Below are 16,952 nucleotides of genomic sequence, written 5' to 3'. Positions count from 1 at the left end.
ATTTGCATTGATGAGGATGAGCCAGCTGCTAGAGCACACAGAGCTGCACCTGACGCAATCACCGAGCTCAGGATTAGCGGGGGAATCAGGAATCCACCGTGCTGCGTGGCAACCTCAGCCCCACATTAGAGTCACTCATGCAAAATGACCCAAATTTGCAATGAGCACCATTAGCAATCCAAACATGCATGTTAATTGGGGGGCTGGCGATTTTCCTACATGTCCCTAAATTAAAAATAATAAACATACTCTTTCCTAGAGGAGTCTGGGCATGAAAATAATGCAGGGGATTCTGAGTTTGTAAAAAAAGGGTAAACCCCTGAAAATGTGGATTCCTCGGCCCCCCACCCCCACCCCCACATGCACACACCCGAGGTATTAAGTTTGGCATCAAATACGGTAAGGGCTTTGTGGTGTCATGATCCTTTTTGAATCAGTAGAAATCAGCTACTTATAAGGCTAAAAATAATAAAAACAGCAATAACTCTAATACGAAGAAAAGGGAAATTTAAGCTTTAAAGAGGTATTTACTATTTTATATTCTGTATTAATATTTGAGACTATCTTTGCGTCACACAACACCACAGATACACCCAGTGATTTCAGGATTTCCTAAAAGTGTAAGAGATTATGTTGAATTTTTATGAAACAGAGTTTATAAATCAAATGGAATCTTCTCAAGCCCTGGGCTGTGTTTCCATGTGTCTGCAGTCTATAGGTATTGAAATGCTCACCTATACTTTAGAAAAAAAAACACACACACACAACATTTTGCAAAAATTGAATAAATGATCATTCAAAGCAAAAGCATGCAGTTCAAAAGCTAAACCTCCCATTGGAGAACAGAAAATTTAATGAGCTTTTAATGGAATGCAATGCTCAGAGTAGTAAATTATTTGTTAGTTGACGATGCAATCAGCATGCTGATTAAGGTTGCTTGGTTTTTTACTAAACATTAACTGAATGAAAACGGGTAGTCCTTGTTCTGCTTGGGGGGCTTTAAGGAAGCAAATGGACTTTCAGAACAGAGATTGTCAATAAAGGTGAGTGCACTCCAGGTGTCATTTGAATATGATGATAAAATACTTCTGATAAATATTTAAAAGCATTTTAAATCCACAATGTTCGCCTAGTGTATTGTGGACTCTGTTTAAAGAAACAGTGGGCCTTAGCAGGGCCTAACAACAATCCCTCTATTTCTCTCTAGAAAGAAATATCTAGATCTGCTTTCTTTTATTGCAAAAGAGAAAAAAAGGGAGGTGGTATGCTTTGAAAATAGAAGCCAGCCTGGACTCTGGGACCAGGAACTGTTTGGGAGTTTGGAATATAAACCTAAGAAAAGACAAAAAAGGACAAAAACCAAAACAAAGGAAAATATTCTGACCGCAAATAAAGAAGAGACATCTGTTTCTCTGGGTAGATTAAGATAAAAATTTAGGTAGTTTTGATATTTTGATGCTTTAAAATGATTGCTATTAGAATATATATATATATTTTTCAATTTATAAATGATGGCATTCTGAGAGCAAGAAGGACTGTGGTATCAGAGTTATATTCTGTCTAATTTAGGAGCTCTGCGAGGGGAGTAAAAGAAAAAGATCAAAAATTGGAAATAAATTATGTAATGCTTATTTTTGTTGTTGGATGGTTAATACAGAATTTATAAGTTATATTATTCACCATATATTAACCAATATGTACATTAGCTATAAATTGTTATTTCTGAGAGGTTTTGTTACCAAATCTATTTAAATTGCTAGATTTATTTTCCCCTCAAAAAGAAGGATTTTTTTGTTTGTTTGTTTTTCTCCCTACCAATTGAAGAATTACGGGTTTCTAGGTTAATTTTCTTTGAACAGCTACAAAGTTCTTTTTCTATAAATCCTAATTAGTTTCATCATCGGTGATTCTCTGGCAATGGTCAGGTACCCTTAAAATCCGATAAATAACTACCTCTCACTTTTAACTATTCCTGTTTATGACCCAAGAGGTTAAAAGCCTTTGACTGGCATTTGACTTCTGACCTCATATAAATGTTATCTTATCAGTTCCTGCTTGTTAACTTGTATTGAGTGCTTGTCCCTGATGGCTTTTAGATAAAGGGTTGTGGGTTTTTTCTTTTTTTTTTTCTTTTTAATATATTTCCTATAGGAACTAAACCATTTGCTTTGTTCTCTGCTTAGTGCACTCCAGTCTACACAGAAAACCTGCTATAAATCTGTTATAAAGCTCCAAATATACTTTTATTTATTCCCGACATTATTTTAGTTTAGCTTTACGGGTAGGATTTGATGATTGAGAATATGTATTTATTATAATTAATAGCAGTAATTACTAGTGCTCTTAAGCCTTTAACATGTTAGAAAGCTGGTTAGCATGGTACACTCTTTTTTTTTTTAATGTAAAAAAATTAAAAGGAAAACAATTTTAGCTTTGCATTTTGCACCAGCATGAGATGAGTTAGAGAGATAATTTATGGAAATCTTGTCTCCACAGACTTCAGAATTCCGCCTAATGAGAGAGTCATCACTAAGATATATCTTTTTTAAAAAATCGAATCCAGACCATGAACAGTGCATTTTTGATCCTTTGGGGAGGAGGGTGGTGGCCTGGCGCCCTCCTTTGCCCTTCTGTCCTAAGAATTAAGAAGGATTTCGGCCTTTTATTCCTTTTGCAGCTGTGTGTGTTGTTCACACGTTCAAGTGTGTATGTGTGTGAGTCCAGTCTCTACATACAAATCTAAATACATTTGAATGTTTGCATTTTCAGCTCTCTCCATACCTTGATGGCATCATGAGAGTATTCTAGGCAGATGCTGGTGCTTCAGAGACTGCCTCATTTACAAGTGACCCACGGTGTGATTTCTAAACAAAATATTATATTAATTTCTGTGTGGAAAACAGGCAGAGAGGAAGGAAAGAAGGAAGAGGCAGCCATCTTGGAGTCCTTTTGCCTTTTAGCCTCCTTCTTCCTCTTCCCAAAGCTTGATAGTTAGAATATTATCTTCATTTTTAATTGGCCTTCAACATAATGCAGGAGGCATGTACAAGAGACCTTTGTATCTGTGTCTGGAATAGAAAAAAGTTGTAACCTCTTTGGACTTTAAATAATAACTGCGACTATAGACAAACTACACCTATTATTCTCTATCCTTCTAAATAAATATACACACAAATGAAGCATATGCCACAGCTTCTAAGAGACCTGTACAAAACCTATTAAGGGAAACAAATGTCTATTTGGACCATTCATTTACTGCTATCTAAAGAATTAATATGTCAGTAAAGTTATCTGCCCTTCCTCCTCCCCATTCTTTCTTTTCTCCCCAAACACACACTCACATGCGCACACACAAACACACACATTCAGAAACCCCCACTATGCAGCGGTGGAAACCCTAGAAACTTGCTTTTTTAAACAGGAATTCCCTTTCTCTTAGATCTGAAGTATTTCAGGAAGAATTAAAAGACCAGCTTCTATTTGTTATTTTATTTTAATTTTCTGTGTGTGGAGAGCTGCTGAGCTCTGCCACATCCCCAATACTGCTTTCATCACGCTCATATTCTGGCAATACACAGGTTTAACGCAATTTGTCCTAACTTTTCATTTCAACCATTGCTTTTTCTCAAAGTGGCCAGAGTTTAAAGACTCAAAAGCAAAGGGAAAAGAAATACCCCGGCAGGGGGAAAAACAAACCAACCCCCAAACTGGTGCTTGTATTCACAGCATTGACACATTCTCAAATGTTTTCTCTGTAGTTATAACACAAAAGCGCTTTCTTCCCTGTTTTGATGTGTTAAAGACAGAAAGAGAGAGGACCCTTGGAAGTGGTAAAAATAAGTATTTGGAAGCACAGGGAAGGTGTTTCCCCTTTGAATGTCCAGCATGTGTCAATAACTTAGATACTGACAGTTTAATATTAATTAACTTTAAAAATGAAAAGAGGGTGGGTGAAAAGTTAAATTTAAGCAAGTTATGTTGCCTCTGTTGAACTTTCAGCTCTGGGTTGCCTTCAGTTTTGTGTAATGAGATGTGCCCCTGAAGCCAGTCATTCTGCTGTCTCTGAAATAAGGGTGACCAGGATCCTAAGTCCCTCTGAAAAGGGTGTGAGTAGATCAATAACGAATTATTGTCTAATTCTGGCATTTGGCCGAAGAAACCACAAACTTTTACTTGTTTAGTGTCAGTAATCTGAACTCATTTTTCTAGTCAATAGTATTTGCAGATTGGTTTACTGGGTAAAACACATAAGGGTCTGAAACAAAAATCTGAATCCCAAACGCTCTCCTATTCTGATGGCTAAATTCTCTAAGTCGAATCCCAGAGTCTTTTACCATTGTATGCTGTATTCTGGCTTTTAAAAAACAAACAAACAAGATTTAAACACATAAGCTAGATGATTTCAAAACTGGAACACATTACACCATCATTTATTTCTATTTAATTAATGTTTTAATATATAGTTGTAAATCTAACTATACCTAAGGCAAAAAAAAGTATTTACTTAAATCAGTTTCTATTCCAATCAGAATGAACTCCCCAATCATTTTTGAAGTAATATTTTAAAATCATTGTGGTTAGTAACACTTGTAAATCATTGTAGTGAGAGGAAGAAGATGATGAAGGGTGATCAATGTCCTTGATTTTCTGTACAGCTATACCATCAAGCTTTATAAAGTTACCTAAGGGTGTATTAAAACATACTGCTTCTATGTATTTACATGCTTATAAACTTACCCTAAGAATATATTAAGAAATACAGTCCATTTGATTTTTTTTTTTTTTTCCATTCCTTGCCAAAAATCAAACCTGCTCTGTTTGGGAAAAAAGCAGACACTTCTGTGATATCATGGAGTTTTTTGCATTTCAGTAAAGAAGTCGAGGACATGGAATCAGAAATACCCAAATTTTTAGGACTCAAGGTATTACTGTAAAGGTTTTATCCCTTCCTCTGTGAAGACTGATGCAGATGGATTTCTCATTGCCTTTGGTCTCTGTCCTCCTTCTTTCGTGTTTCCTTTATTTGTATAAATTAGCTTTGTCCTTTCTTACTAGAATGTTTGATTTGGGCACACTCTCCCACATACATTCTCAGTCTCACTCCCCCCAACTTGTCTGGGGAGTGGTTTTCCTTACTTAAAAAGCTTTGTAATTCAGACTCAGAGTGCCAGGGCCTTTTTTTTTTAAATTCATCTGGACATGCTCAAAGGTCACACTCAAGATCATAAGCTATGTTTATATCCTTCTTATGGGCAAATGATGAAAATAATATCCACACGCATCTGATACTAGGGGTATGGCCTGGACACACACCTTGCCGTCTTCCCCTTGGCCTCTCCTGCCCTGAAGAATGAATACTTCCCTCTCCAAAGTTGATGCTTCAAAGTGACCAGTCAGATGCTGGCAGGTCAGCTGGCCGTCCTCTTGGACAGAGGGTTCATAAATCAGAGAAATGTTGGTGTGGTTGAAAGAAGAAGGTAGTCCAGCCTGAGGGAAACCACGTAAATCTCTCCCGGAGCATTGTTCCCGGTAGGGAGTTGGGGGTGAGAGTTGGGGTAGCCCCTGGGGTCTCGGCTGTTATTAATGCCCCAGCCTCCTGCAGTGGGTGCTAACTTGTTGTGCATGAGAGCTGCCACCACCCTTCCCAAACGTCGGGCGATTGGAAAAGTCAAGCACTGCTGAGCCCTGATTTTCATTTAATAGTCAAAACCAAGATGCATTGGGCTATGAAGATAGGACAGCTCCCTTGAAAAGATTATTTGAACTACAAAGGCATTCATTTAGGGCTAGCCATGTTGCAAAAGGGCCTGCTAGAAATTAGCAGCCTGTCCTGGTATTTGGAGAGCAAGAGTGACAACTTATTGGAAGTTCTCAAGGAATCATTTATATTTCACACTCCACTAGGCAGCTGATTTGAGATTGTCTGTTAGCATAACAAAGGCTCTGAGCCTGTGAACTTCAGAAACCTTTCGACCTCTTAGCTGCTGGCATGAATAGCCCCCAGTCCTGCCTATAGAGATCTCCCAAAGCTCCCCTGTTCGTGGCTAAATTGTTAATCAGGGTAATTTAATATAGTTTTCAATATGCCTCATCTCTTATTGGGAAAGGTATTCACAGCTCCCCTACCCCTGAAAAAAAAAAAAAAAAGTTCTTTTATTCAAGTGTGAGAGGGGCAGCTGCAGACAGACCGGCATCGCTGGCTGCTCCCCCCAAACCCCCTCTGTAGCAGCAGTAATGTTCTGAGCAGCAACCATAGTGAAGGGCCAGAAAAAGAAACTTCGACAAGCACCCCTCTGCACGCACTCCAACCTGAACCTGAAATTCCAGTCTGTTTATGCCAGGAACCGACAAAACAAAACCCCAAAGCTCAGCCATAACTGAAACCTCAGCTCACACACACACACACACATACACACGCCACACCCCCTTCTCCACCCTCTCTTTACCCCCACCCCTCTCCTTCCTCCTCATCTCCCAACCAAGCTTCTCTTCTGGCTCCCGTCAAGACAAAATGCACCGGAGCCCAAGGCCTGCTAATTTTCATTTCTCTCCCTCTTTGGAGGCAGCCCACACCATCCTGCACGCTCCTTCACAGTCACCCTCCGCCCGGAGCCCGCAGCCTCTCCCTGGGTCACATACACTTGCTCTCACCCGCTCCCTCGCACACTATCAATTCACATGCACATTAGTTAGCTGAAAAGAGCCAGAGCACAAATATATTCATTTTAATCCAGTTAAGACCTAAGAGGTCTCAGAGGATATTCTTCCATAGTTTGAAAACCAAGTCTAAAACTCAGATTTGGCTACACTGTTTCATCTCAAAGAGCCTATGGTGTGCCTTTCTTTCACTTTCTACCAGTACATATTGTAAGAAATAAATAAATAAAGTGAATAAAAAACAGTCACAAGCAAACCACCCAGCTTCAGGCAGACACTGCTCACATATCATCACTATGTTGTCTTTTTTTTAATGACTGTGTTTCTTGTACTCATGTGCAAAGTCAGAAGAATTTCATACAAGAGAAGGAAAAAAATATGAAATCACTATTTTTTTTAATTAAAAATGTAAGGATACAATCTCTTCATCTCATTTTGCCACATAGAAATTTAAAGATATTTATAATCTTTAATCTTTCATTTCCCACATGAGAATTTGAAGACATCTCTGCAAAATGTATCTGGGTATTTCCCGATCCCTTTGGTGGTGATTTTCTGTGCAATTGTGCTCTATCTTTGTGCGAGTTGAGGCCCTATGTCTTGCTTCTTCCTGGAACAGCCATTTCTTGTGTGCCCTGCTTTGGTTGGTGGGCTTGCCTCAGCTCCTGAAGTTGGATAAAGCCAGGATCTAGTGCCTGAAGTATTTGCTTTGAATTTGCTCTAGTTAGAGTGGTCCCTGGTGGGGGTGGGGAGACTTTCTTCACTCACTTGGGATTGTAATCTGGCATCTCAGAATCACTAAGATGGGAGACAAATTTCTGTTTACAGGATCAGGAAAGGATTACTAACCTCCAAAACAGAAGTACAAATATAAGCCCATAATTAAAAAAACATAACAAAACAAACAGCCCAACCTCTTTCCCAAGATAATTTTTCATGGAGTTGAAAGAATAAAAGGTTTTTTAAAAACATTTCTTAGTCAATTTTAACATCTAAACAATACCCAGAGGTGACACTTTAGAAAATAAAATAAGTATATCTGGCTATTATACGACAATCTTAAAATCTGCATTTTCCTTACCATAAAAAGGGATTCTCACAGCTTTAATTTCAGTGCTGTCAAAGTTTTTAAATTATAAGCATCTTTGTCAATGATCTGTGCATTTTCATTTTAATGTTGGGCTTTTTTATTTTATTTTGTAAATAGTGATTTTCATTTTCCTGATGTCTTAAACCAGAATATCTCTAAAAATATTAATTGATAGTTACTACAAATCAGTGGATAAATATTTCTGGTTTCTCTTTTTTAAAAATCAAATATATTGAATAATTCCTATATAAATTAACAGAAATTTAACTTTCAAAAGATGTTTAGAGAGAAAAAAATATTATGGCTTTTAAACCCAAGAAAGAAAATATATACAATTTGCATTTTTTCAGTGCTTTTGCTTAACATTTTTTTCATTAGCTTTTTATTCATTAGAATTTATGATCCATGTCCATCATTACACTTTCACATCTCTGATTTCTGTTAAATTTTCTAACAGAGGTTAATAAATATAAAGGGGTAAAAAGGCCTATTTGCTTTCATCTAAAGTGCTCAGTATTTCAAGATTATTTGTATTTGCATTAAAATTTTTTTCATGTTCTAATTTAAATTATTTAAATTGGCCTGAAATTAATTCTATTTGGAGTTAAAAAGTAATAGGAGGATTTTTTTTAAAGGAATTAAATAACATGATTTTGCTAAATTATAACATTTTCTTAATGTTGGGCCATCTAACAACACCCTGTCTAGCATGGCACAGTTTGGGCTTCATATTTATGGAAGAAATAGGGTTGGGGGGAGAAGGATGTATATTTGGAATGGTGTTTGACAGGGGGAATGAACGCAGACACCAGAACAATTATATTACAATCCCATTGGGAATGCCAGCACCAAATTTAGCCAGACTGATGGGGTACTGTCTAGACGGTCCCTTTTGTGTATCAGCTGTTTTTTCCCTGCTTTATTGCACTGCCTGAATGTGTGAGTTGAACATGCATATGGACCCCAAACATAACCATTCCAGCAACCATACATTGCTGTTAAATTCTCTCATTTGGCTGAGAATCAAGGGTTGTGTATTCCTACTGTATTCCCTTTACAATATTTTGTAATTAAAATGAAGCTTCCAGAATTAGAGGTTTAACAAAGGTCATAAGACAAAGTAGAAAGTGCCTAGGCTGTTTTTTTCATATGAAAAAAAATGTACTAAGTAAACATTTCTATCTTCTCAAACATGTCCACCTCTTTTCTACAGAAGTAAAAGAAAGCCAGAAAGAAAAGAAATAAAACAATGAGTGGAAAGAGGCAAAATAGATGTAAATTACCACCTTTCCTTTTGAAAAGGGTAAAGGATAGAAAGAAAGAATATTTATTAAATGTTTACAGTATAATTAATGGCAGTGTGTGTGGTTTTCCTTTTTTTTTCTTCTTCTTCTTTTCCTTCTTTTTATTTGGTATACCAAATAGAATTCAGTAATCAGGGTTCTTGTGAGGCCTTAGAAATAGATTCTCAAACTCTTTTAAATAAATGCTTATAAGATTGCAGTACTGTTACTAGAGAGAGAGGAAATCCCAGAGATATTTCTCTTCTGGGCTACGGTCAGGATTTTGTTTTGTTTGTCAAGACAGTGTAGGAAGGCTAGGACTTAGTTATATGTGACTACAGTATCCACACAAAATATTCATTGTTCAAAGGAGCAGAAATGCACCCTAAATAGGATGCACACTCCCTGGGTGATGGGTACTAGGGTTGGATGACTTTGCTAACAACCAAGAATTTAAAATGAACACAAATTAATTATTCAAATTAGAGAGTGAGAAATAGAAAGACACATTAATGCTAATGAAAGTAGGTATCAGAGCTACATCTTTCTATGAAAGGTTTATCAATAATTTTTGTCACCAAGAATGAAAAGGTTTAAGAAATTGGAATTCCACAAAATGTAAGACACCATAAATAAAATTCTTGCCTTGCAGTAGAAGCCCAAATGAATCCACTGTTTCAGGAAAGAGAATCCCATGTTTCACAGAACATTAATAAATTTTATTAATATGTACATACAAACTATTTGGAGCAGGAATTCTACTTTCCATGTGCTGAAAAAAAAAATTTCCCTTAACAAAAAGGAAAATGGTAAACTTTTTTGCCCTTAAGGAAAATAAAATCAAAGTTAAAGTCAGTGACAGAAAAAATATTTTTAATAGTTATATGGTTTTGGGCACTAAATTTTGTCAGTAACTAACTAATGGATTTTTAAAATAATAATTTCCTTTGCTTTACCACTGGAATTCAGTAACTACCACCTCCTATGGACAATGAAGACTTTGTCCATCTTTTGAAGATTGGGTATTGAAAAGAAGGCTGGAGGAAAGAGAAAGTAAATTTTGTTCCCAATTTTACTGGCTAGAACATCTCTTTTTTTCAGATCACAAATCAACAACCATAAGATAAGCTCTGGATATAGGGTTGGAGAAATCTCCTGTTTGGAAGAAGGTATGAGGCTTGAACAACTGACATTAAACATGACGATCTTGAGTGGGCACTTGTAGGCAGTGATGTTAAAAACCTCTGAGATATAACTTTGGCACAACTGAGAAAAAAATTCAACCAGACAGGGATGGAGAGCAAGAGAAATTAGGACTGAGAAATAAGAAAGCAAGAGAAAAATGGTGGTGGGGGGTGGTGCAGGGAGTGGTGTTTGGGGGTGGGTGGCACCCAGGAGTGGTGAGTGAGAAAGAAAGAGAGAGCAGAGAATGAATATTCCAAGCATTGTTTTAATCTAAAACAGAGATGCTTCCAGGAGAATGAATTTCAATGGAGCTGAGCCAAAAATAATTATAGAGATTTTCTTGTTTTGTTTTGTGAATGAAGAGCATCTCTTTTCTCTGGAGATGCGAGAGTGAGAAAGGACCAGAGCCAAGAGATTGAAGTGATGCCCCTCTGCCCCTTTACTTCCACACAGCACAGTAGCGGACCTTTCTTTCTTCCCTTTTCCAAAAGCTATTGGCACTGAATTGTGCTAGGAAGAGGGGGAAGTGGCAGCAGCCCTCCAACCTAGCTGGATTTTCTATTCTAACAATAGCTTGTTTACTTTGATAAGGCTGAAGTATTGAAATTGGATGCAAGATTGGGTGGGGGGTGGGGGGGACAGGGATACATATTTTAGGTTCTAGAGATAAAATTGAGCTATTTACAACTAAGAATATTCCCCTATTAGAGACACTTGAAACTTCCTTTGGGGTTTGTTTTACCAATTACATTTGTTGCCTTGTTTTTCATCATCAATAGCAGGCTACTAAAGGAAATAAAGTATTCTCTCAATTTTCTTCCATTTTCTCTGTGATGTAAAATCTTTATCTTGGAACCATTTTTTACAGGGAAAAAGACTGTCGTTTGTTAAAATAGCTTAAGCTATACTGGATTTTTGTGAAAGCAATATAATATACTCCTCACGAAAGCAGAAATGGAAGGCTTTATACTAATTTGAAACACACAGGGTTGGGGGAGAAACTAACATTAATAGACTTTGGAGAGGAAGTAATCATAAACAACTCAGAATTAATATCTAAAGACTACTGATTTTCTTAAGTTAACTTACAAACAATTCATGCCATTAAGTACTGTCTGAACCTGAAAATTCTCTCCAAATCTCTTAGGTGTTGTGGCATGTTAAAGACCCTGTTGTCATTTTTATCATTCATAGATAGATGTTAGTTCTACATGTAGGTTTCAGGCATTATATTTTTGTACTACCTGAATTTAAAAAACAATATATTTCAGAAATCTAAGAATCAGTTTCTTCTACGTCATATATCACAACTTTTTTTAAAAAAACAAAAGTGAAAATTAACTTTTTAAAAATAAATATTTGACCTGCTAAGTACAGCAATTTAGTTATCCAGTAGAAGAACAGCATACAGTTGTAAGCTTAATGGCTTAACATGAAAATGACCTTGGTACACATTTAAAACAAGGAAAACTATGTTACATTAGTAGTCAAGATTATCTGTTGGCTTAAGCATCAACATCTCTGAAAGTAGCAAAAATAGATCTAATTTCCTTTAAAACTTTTACATATTAAAATTGTTCCTGGTTTTCCATTAAAAAAATATTGGAAATGTATAGTAGTTGGCAGTAAAGCTTATGATTCTGTTTTGTTGTTAGGTTTTTAAAAAATTTCTTGAAGGAAAATATGTTCACGTACATGGGACTTTATTTAGGGATTTTCAAAACATTTTAAATGTCACTGTGAATATAGTGTGTAAATCTGTGAATATGAGTTTTATGAATCCACATTTAATTTAATTAATCATATTGATTCACTTGACATTTTTCTCCTCCTGAATCTCCCCTCCCCCCTCTTCCCATCTCTCTATTAAAAGCAATTCATTCACAGTGGTAGACTAATTTTTGAAGCAGATTTTACAAAATAAAACCGACAATGGTTTTAGAAGAACTTTTAAAAGCATTCAACTTAGATATTGTTAGAAGTGATTAAAATGAATATTTAAGAATTCAAAGTACTTCATCATATTAATCTTAACATTACATTAAAAACCCAATCCCCGCATGAGAAATCAACCTTTTAAAAAGAACAATTATTAATATTAAATAGCCAGAATAATCACTAGTATACTCTAAGCTGAAATAAATATATGAGATTAGCAACAAATATTTATTTTTCCAAGTTTAAAATGAAATAATTTGTAAAACAGGAAAATGTTTAATAATGTGTAATGTCTATTAAAAACCCAATATACACAATTTCGGAATTTATGGTTTTGCTGCATTATTAACACTGTTGAGGGAAACTGTTAGTCTACCAAAACATTTAAAATATGGTATACAAGAATTCACTGTTAGCAGTAGTAAAGTATATCACATTGACATAAGGGTATTTACTAGCAAGCTCTAGAATGGATTAGGACATGAGGAGGTAAAGACAGATTTACAATTAATAAGGGCCCAAAGATATTACAATGGCAAGGTTTCTATATTTTATAAACAGATATGCTAGATGTAGATTATATCTATCACTTGTTTGTATTGGTGATCTTATTATAAAATGGAGTTTGAAGGCTTCTCTCTTGACCAAATCTTTCCTAACCCCAAATTACCAAACCAATTTCAGAGCTTTGCTCAGAAAAGTTACATTTCACTTGAACCCAACCCTAGAAATTGCCCCAAAGGAAGTGTTGTTTGTTTGTTCTTTTCATTTGTAGTTGGATAGAGCCCAGTTTGAAACTGTGGGGCTGGGCACAGGAGAAGCAGCAGCAAGAAGCAACTGAAAAGGATTAGGATGGAAACTTCCTCAAGCTTCACAGGCTTGTTTGCTTGTCACAGATGCCATTAAGGTGCATAGATAAGATATATTTAATATTAAGACTTTTAGAGAGCCTTGATACTCCTGAAAATTCAGAGGCAAAGCTGAGCCTCTTTCTTTAGCCCATATACTTCATTACATTGGCCCAGGAATCCTGGCTAAAGATAGTTTCATCCAGCTCACATGCTTGGGTTTTGTCACTTCATGTCATAACCTCCACATTACTTAAATATAGTTTTAAAATGTATTAAACAGAAATGCTGATATAAGCCTAAATGTAGCTGTACTTGCTGTTTCTGCTCTAAGTTCATTCATGGTGGTGGATTTAGTTAAAGGGCCCAGAACAGCCATGCTTAACAGTAAGGAAACAAAATCCTTTTGGCTTCAATGGGGGCTAGGTCTATGTCAGAGCAGAGCGAACTCACTGTAGATATTTGAGATAAATACCTTCTGTAGAAATGTACACATTACATTGGTGTCCTATATAATGTAAAAAAAAGAAAAGTATGCTGCATCACACACAAAGCCCTGTTACCTTTTTTTGCCTTAACTAAATGTTATTTTTTTTATATCTTAGACACAGAGAATATGCCGTAACATTTATAACAGAATAGCGGGCTCCAAATAAGAACTGCTAGAGATCGTAGGTGTCTGTTGAATCATAATCAAGGACTACCTGGTAAGCATTAAGTGACAATAAAGGATATTCTTGCTAAAATATTAGATGAATTGATAATAGAGAAAATAGTCATTTTGACAGAAAAGTCAACAGAAAACAGCAGTAATTAAAAGTGCCTTGTATACGAGCATAGTGTGCAACTGTGCTCTTATAAAAAAAGTATGGTACCTCTACTGGAGGATACAGCTGCATTAGGAAGTTTTATAGAATGGCTTATTTTTCCAGAGCACAACATTTAGCCTTTCCACGGGCTTTTTTTTGGGGTAGAATTTCTCCTCCCAGTTAAAAACTGGTTTTCATCACACAACTGCATAATTATTTTTCTGCAACTAGCGATAATTACTTGTTTTGTGTATCTCTACTAGAGTGATTCAGTGTTTGCTGTTCTACCTCGTAAAATGCATCTGTATTAGAGGCATGTGAAAAGGAGTGTTGACCTTATATAATATATTGCTATATTGGTAGGGGCACACAGCTCTAATTCTTTGTAAAAGGCACAAAAAGTCTATATTGCTTTGAGTTTTCCTTTTTGAATGCTATGTGAGTTTTCTGACTGAGGCATAAAACTGGAGGTAACTGAAGACAAGAAACCTCACAACATGGAAATTACTCAGTACACAAAGAAACTCCCTCTCAGATAGATGTACAATAGGTGCCTGAATGAAACAGGCAGTTGGAAGGATTTGTTTATAGTGGCATCAGAAAAAACTCTGGAATCAGTGTTTGTGAGATTTGTCACACCAAAAAATCAAACACAGATTTCAAATCATTCAAGACTATCTAATCATTTTCTGTCACTCACAAAGCTCTCCACAAAAAAATAAAAAGAAAGAAAATTAAGCAGAGCCCCTCCTGCCAGTCTTCTTTTATCTTACAGCAGTCCTCCTCTTTCTCTCTTTTCCTTCCAACTCTTATTTGTCTGGGTGTTTCTTTCTTTCAAGTTGTCTTTAATCCTTGCTTTCCCATGTCCCTCTTTAGTCTTATTCACCAGTGATGCCAATAAAAATAAACAGTCTATTTAAAGCAAATGAGTCAATGTCAAAAAAATACGTGATTGGTGTGTGCCTTATTTTATTTTTGTCTTTTAGTAAAATTACACCTGTGGCACTCTCTTATTTAAAATTTTTATAACTTAAAAAGCAAAACACAAAGAGCAGAGAGCTGAAGTACTGTTTAATGTCTCTGGATTTATTTATAAATATATGTAATGTTAAATGCAGCAAAATCCTTGTGAGACTACTTTCGTGCTTACTGATCCCAGGGTGCAGGAGGAATTAGCTTATCCAGGAAAACTCAAAGTCATAATTAGTCTTGTGAATTATAATAATCGGGTTTCATCCTACACTTCTTTCTCATGTGGTACTCCCAGTGGGAGTTCTGCATGAAAAGGACTGCAGGATTGGGCATTAATAATGGTATACCTGTGAAACATTAGTGTATTCCTGTAGTGCCAGTCAATGAAATTAGTATACTACCCCATCTTTGTCCTACACCCTTCAACCAATTGAAAAATAACTTCAATGGATTTTTCAAATTTCCTAAATTCCATTCTTAGTTTTTTAAAATACTTCTTAAAATTTTAAAATAAAAATGGAAGCTTTTTTCCCTCAATGAGATATACTTCTTACTCTTTGTTATAGATATAAGGCTGTAATTAACTTTTATTAAAAATGTTAACAATGCTTTAAGTTTTACATAATTACCTCCAATAAATTGAAACAAAAGAACAAGCAGGGAAATAATCATGAAACTCAGCAGAAAGTTATATTTATTCTCAAAGCTCTCAGATCAGCTATTTGCACTAATTTGATTACTCAGGTCAATCAAACACCTTGTTGACTGATGGAGATAACCAATTTTTAAAAATGTATAGACCCAGCCTGAATGAAACAAAAGAAGTGTAATGGCTTACCAATCCTGAGATGTTGATGTTTTGTCATTTGTGAAACAAATACTTCTTTCAAAAGTTACCCTGTGATGAACTGCTAACTAGGCTTAGAAAAGTTGACAAAATATAATCATAACTGCACACCTATCTAAAGCCCAAACCCACATAGCTCTTAATAACTCTACAAATTTAGACAATTGTACATCAACAGATGAATGGATATAAAAACTGTAGCATATTCAAATGGAATACTATTCAGCAATACAAAAAATGAACCACTGGTACATCTTACAATATGAAAAATCTCAACAAAATAATGCTGAGTGAAAGAAGCAAGACCAAAAAAAAGAGTACAAATCATTTATATATTAGTCTAGGAAATTCAAACTAATGTATAGTGATAGAAAACAGATCAATAGTCACCTAGGGGAAGGATCAGTAGGCAGGAATTACAGAATCATGAGGAAACTTTTGGGGATAATGAATGTGTTTGTTGCCTTGACTGTGTAATGGTTTTCACAGGTGAATACATATGAGAAACTTAAAAAAATATACAGTTAAATGAGAAAACTTAAAAAAAATATACAGTTAAATATGTGTTATATATCAATTTTACCTCACTAAAGCTGTTAACAACAAAAATGGGCCAATTAGAATGGATATAGGAACCAATCAGAGTGGATGCTAGCCATCAACAAAAATAATTCAGACAGCAGGTTTCAGAATTCTCTAGGTAACTGGGACCATTTGTAGATGGCCATAAAGATTTTGGGGACTGAGAATGTCTTCTTCATCTCCTTGCTAATGTTTATGATCCCTGGTTTAATTAAAAATAATTTTCCATTTTTTTCCTATTAAAGATCATTACAGTCCTGAAAGAGGTGAGCACGAGTTTTAGATTTTGTCTCTACCAGTGTTACAAACCATGTGACTTAAGACAGGTGGCTAAACCAATGTCAGAAAACTTCCAGACGCTACTCAAGGTGGAGGTAAACTGAAAGACCCTTCTTTCTAAGGAAAATAGGATCCATCCAGCAAGCATTTCCATTTTACAATTGTAGGTTTTATCATAACATCTCCAAAGATCTTTCTCTTCCCTTTCTTTATTACCATGTGTGATAAAAATGGAGGAAGGAGGTGAATGGGGAGACATTGTTAGCAAAACAGCTAAACTAGCTGAATGCGTTTGGCTCATGTAGATCTCTCTGTGTGAGCTGATTGACCTCAATGTGCTTTAATACAAAAATTTATTAAAGTCTACCATAAGATACAAAATCACCACACTGTAACTCTATTCTGGAATGGAGGGTTACTGACTCACCTGCCAAGGTGCCTTGTGTTGCAGAGAGTAAAGGA

General features: G+C 35.8%; 1 long non-coding RNA gene across 2 annotated transcripts in view; it reads left to right on the top strand.

Moving 5' to 3' along the window:
* The first annotated feature begins 961 nt into the window (after positions 1-961).
* The window catches only part of LOC120864902, a 41,039-nt gene continuing 25,048 nt past the window's right edge, over positions 962-16,952 (top strand). The window contains exon 1 of one of the 2 annotated variants that reach the window (XR_005721254.1): positions 962-1,043. This is a non-coding gene — a long non-coding RNA (uncharacterized LOC120864902). The remainder of the gene's footprint in view (positions 1,044-16,952) is intronic. The other variant, XR_005721253.1, reaches the window with a different exon arrangement.

Source organism: Oryx dammah, unplaced genomic scaffold, assembly GCF_014754425.2.
Source record: "Oryx dammah isolate SB20612 unplaced genomic scaffold, SCBI_Odam_1.1 HiC_scaffold_5, whole genome shotgun sequence".
NCBI lineage: Eukaryota > Metazoa > Chordata > Mammalia > Artiodactyla > Bovidae > Oryx > Oryx dammah.
Note: the sequence above shows the minus strand (reverse complement) of the source record. Positions and strands in the feature narration are given on the sequence as shown.